This window comes from Aplysia californica, unplaced genomic scaffold, assembly GCF_000002075.1.
Source record: "Aplysia californica isolate F4 #8 unplaced genomic scaffold, AplCal3.0 scaffold01264, whole genome shotgun sequence".
Classification (NCBI taxonomy): Eukaryota; Metazoa; Mollusca; class Gastropoda; order Aplysiida; family Aplysiidae; genus Aplysia; species Aplysia californica.
In genome coordinates this window covers 72,599-77,627 of record NW_004798534.1, presented here as the reverse complement: position 1 = coordinate 77,627, position 5,029 = coordinate 72,599, and positions in this window count along the sequence as shown.

Here is a 5,029-nt window from a genome sequence, read left to right as displayed (position 1 = left end):
GGGGAGCCTTATACCTTCTATGCCAATTTACAAACTAATTTCTGTATGAATTTTACTGAAAAGTGTTGGTTAAAGGCACAAAAAATGTAAATTTGCTGTTCCCAAAGACTCTCGAGCTCTGGAAGTCACCAGACTTTGGTGGCCATCTTCTCTCTAATTTTACCTCTGAAACCAGGCTACCTCCACCTCGTTCAATCGTAAATATCTCGAGCTCTATTCAAGATAGATAGGTATTTTTCCCCTCAAAAGCTAGACAAATGAACACACTTTAAGATGATGCCCATAACTCCACATGCCTAAAAATTGACGAGCGCATTATTCCACCGTGGCGAGCCACATATATTTAGCGCCCAGACCAACTCCATTAGGTACGAGGGCTGTCCCACGGAAAACCGGAAAAGGTCCATAAAAGCAAAAATCTTTGTCCTATTATAATAAAACTGTAACACATCATACCTCAACATGTGCTTTATTTCTCAATGTAATCACCATCCCGCTGGACGCATTTCCACTATCGCTGGATCAGGGAGAAGATACCCTCCCTGAAGAATGTTTCGTAGATGCGTTGGTATGCCTTATGTAACCAATTGTTGTTTTTTGTCATTGGAGAATTACTCAATTTTTAAAATAATTGTGAGGCAGCGTGGTGGAATCAGGCTCTCGTCAAAATAATCAAAGTGAAGAAACCTGCATTTTTCCGCAGGTTTGTGAATTTCTATCAAATTTATGGTTTTTTTTAGCTCAACACTTTTCTTGCCCATTAAAGAGCTCATTTCTGTGTTGATTTTTCTGAAAAACGTTGATTAAAAACACAAAAGATGTATATTTGCAGTTACCACGAACTCTTAATCTAAGCAAATAACGAATCTTTGGCGGCCATTTTCTCACTAAATTTACCTCTGAAAACAGGTAACCCCCACCTCCTTCATTCTCAAATATCTCGACTTGTATTTAAGATAAACGGATATTTCATCATCCAAATAAAGAAAAGTGAACAAGCTTTAAGATGATACCAATACCTCTACATGCCCAAAAATTGACAAGAGCCTGATTCCACGACGCTGCCTCGCAATTTTTAAAAAAGAGAATACATACAGGTTTCTTTTGCCATTTAGCTCATTGTCACTGTCATTGTAGATGTTTATTTCCCTTCTCAACACTGTAAGAATGTTTAACTCTATCCGTACGCCCTGGGGGGGATTTTGTACCCCCGGGGTTGTATTCTTCACATTTTAGAATACTTCTAGTACGAAGATCTCTTTGAAGCTTTCAGTATTTCCCAAAAAATCATTTTGACAGACTGCTATGCAGTGGCACAGAGTTCTCCACGTCGCATGGACACGATAGTAAAACATAACGTACGGATAGGGTTAAAAGGCTGGGCCTCCGAATTTAACGTCTGTCTCCGTTAGGACCGTGTCAAATGGGTTGAGAGCCTTGAAAAAAATCCACAAAACGACCGGAGTTAAAGAACGCCCAGTGTGGGATTTGAACCATGGTCATCCGCTCGTAGTCCAGCATGATCCCAATTGAGCTAACATTAACAGTGGACCAGCCAGTCAGCTGATAGCAAAGTAAAATAATAGTTAATTGATGAAAAGTACACCAGCATTATGATTGATTTCTGCCGATCCTGTTAGCCGTGGGAGTGGCAGGCAGGGTCGAAGTAGCCAGACTCCTAAATGATCTACCCTTAGATCTAGTTGAAGGGGGGTATCTTTATATACCGAACAAAAATACACACCAATGTAGATCTAGTTGAAGGGGGACATACTCGTAAATCACAGTCGAACTTTCTTTAAAAGGGCCACCTGCCCTAGACAATCATCTATATAAATGGCCACTTTCTACTTTACCATTACTGGACTCGTAATCGTTGTGTCCTTAGGAACGGCACTTTACACGAATTTCGTATTTGTGAGGCAGCGTGGTGGAATCAGGCTCTCATCAGTTTTGGGGCATGTAGAGTTATTAGTATCATCTTAAAGCTTGTTCACTTGTCTTTATTTTGATGAAAAAAGTATCCATTTATCTTGAATACAAGTCGAGATATTTTCGAAAGAAGCAGGTGGGGGTCACCTGTTTTCAGAGGTAAAATTAGTGAGAAAATGGCCGCTAAAAGTTAGTTATCTCCTTAACTTAAGAGTCCGTGGTAACTGAAAATTTACGTTTTCTGTGTCTTTAATCAACGTTTTTCAGAAAAATCCTCACAGAAATTAATTCTGTAATGGGCATGAAAGGCGTGGAGCCAAAAAACAAAAATTTAATAAAAATTCACAAACCTGCGGAAAAATGCAAGTTTCTTCATTTTGATTATTTTGACGAGAGCCTGATTCCACCACGCTGCCTCACATTTGGCTCGGTCCTTTCGGAGGCGGGCGTAACACTGGGAGGTCCCGCCTCTTATATAAAATAACTTAACAGTGTTGATAGGGACGTTAAACCTTTATCATTTCACCATTTCTTTTTTACTTTACCATACTTTTACTCAATACGTTGATGCCACTGTCCATCTCCCTACCACCCTCCCTCTCCCTTTTTTTTATGTTTTTTGGTTTACCTTTCTCTTCTAGAGAAACATACACAGATTCCCACGCAAATCAATGAAAATTCGTCAAATTGTCACAAATGTCGGATAGCGTAATCAGTTTTTGTGATATATACGTCACCGACTGTGTGTACCTCTCTAGTGTCAGCCTTCGCCCTCAAACAGCCTCGGCGCATGACTCGGGGGCAACAAAGGGCCTGACCAATCACGACCTCTAATCTCTCTCCTCATCTGGGACGAGTCACGTTTCGTCTAATGCTTTACCGCAAGCCTTCTCATTTTCGGACCTGCTTTGATGCGACACAAAACAATCCGGGAAGCTGTAGTAGGAACAACACAATGTTAGATACCAAAGACAGTGAACATAAAATGGTCGCTTTTAAGCAGAAGAGGGCTATCCCGAAAAATGCTGTTTAGAGAAAATCGTAGGAAAAGTTTTTGGATCCTTATTCAGTCCTTTAAAAGACAAGGAGGTTTGTCTTTATATACCGAACAAAAATACACACCAATGAAACCAAACTTCTCCTATAGGTAGGGCAATGCCCACTTCTGATGCAGGACAAGATTTCTGGAAACCCCAAAAATCTGGGCTAGCCCGCTTGTCCTAAAAAGCAACCAAATACATGTAGAAGCAATAGAAATGTGGTTTTTTTAAAAAGAAGAATGTGGAGAATTTTTTTTTTAAAGAAAAGAAAATCTAATGAGACAGAGCTGAAAAAGGCCCATGTATGTCAAGAGCTATTTGAACAAAGAACCAACCAAACAAAACAAAATAAGCCAAAACAAACAAACAACAAACAGACAAGACGTTCCAGTGTGGGGGGGGGGGGGGTAGTCCCTAAAGCCTAGAGTTGAGGCCCAAAATGGTATAAGTTTAGCATCCTGTCAATACTGTTATGTATTTCAAGAGGCGGGACATCCATCTGCGAAAGAACTGAGTGAACATTGGGAAATTCGTGTGAAGTGCCTTTCTTATAGACACGTACACACGATGTCGAACAAAGCTGAGGCTCAAACCCCTGAATCTTCAATTCCACGATTATGGATCCGATAGCCTAACCACTTGACCACCGACGTCACAAGTTAATTAAAGGCTCAGTCAGTCAGTAGCAAACTTAACAAGCACAAAGAAGTTACAAAGTATGTGTCCGAGACGTTTTATATCGTCCTGTCCAGACGGCATATTGTTCTGTCACGTCAGAAACAACAACAACAACAACGATGACAACGCCAAAAACAACAACAAAAAACGACAGCAACAACAATTATGACGACAAGAACGACAACAATACCACCATCACCACCATCAATAACAACAACAACAACAACAACAACAACATGATAACCATGATTGGCTGCTCCTGAGGACCCTCGTATTAAAACAGGTTGGGCCAAGCAACATAACGTCCACAGTGCCACCCAGTGCAAAGAAGAAGATAAAAAATACTGGCTCTAAATGTGCTCGGCCTCTGAAAATTGGAGACGGCAATTATTAGAGGAGGGGGGGGGGGGAAGGACAACTGGAGACGGGATTGCCTCGCACCGCACATGACTTGCACCGGCGTCTGTAGTGCAGCGATTAGACCCTTCTCGGTCGCACGAATGAAACCCAAGCTCGATTCCCGAGTGGGGAGAACATTAAAACTTCGAAGTGACTATTCCCAGTGACACTGGGGATGGGTACAGAAACTGTTCCCAGTGACAAAAGAACTCTTTTGCATAGAAAAAAACCCAGAAGTCTTTGCCTTTGAATGTTCAGTTTTCAGTTCGAAACAAAATTGCGACGAGGACGGAAGTGCGCGGTAGGCGCGAAGTTCTCCTCCTTCAAAGAGATTGAAGAGAAATTCGCAGCTTTTCAAAAGATCAAGACTCTAGGCTTAACTTCTATTCTAACGTACACTGTAGATTCTCTTCTCACTTCAGTTCAGTTCAGTAGGCCTACTTTTGTTCTCTTCTCTTACTTGGGCCAAGATTTGACAGTAGTCTAGATCTAGATAGAAGAAAGAAGAATCGGGAAGGATTTCCACCTGTCCAATTCAGTGGTCTCCAAAATCCGTGTTAGATCTAGATCAAGATCGACAGGTACATCTAAATTATGATTGAAAAACAAGCAAGCATAGAATGATCGTTCCTTTCTTTAAAAAAAATTCTTCCAATCACAAAAGAATCTACTTTAGTTTAGGTAGATCTAGAATCCAGATCTATATTAGATCTAGTCTAGTATTTAGTAACCCATCATCATCATGCCCAAGTAGATCAGTGTGGGAACAATAGATCTAATGGGCCTGTCTGTTCTCGGTGTCACTGGGAAGAATTTCTCGACCTATTCCCAGATCAGGGATGTGGCTGAAAGGCAGCAGTAAGAAGGAGCCAAGGAGTAGCAGTAGAAAGGCTGCAGAAAGAGTCAGGAGCCCAGAAGAGGGTGCAAAGGAGATGAGGGGTGGGGACAGAAAGAGGAGACGAAAGAAGACGACAGAACAT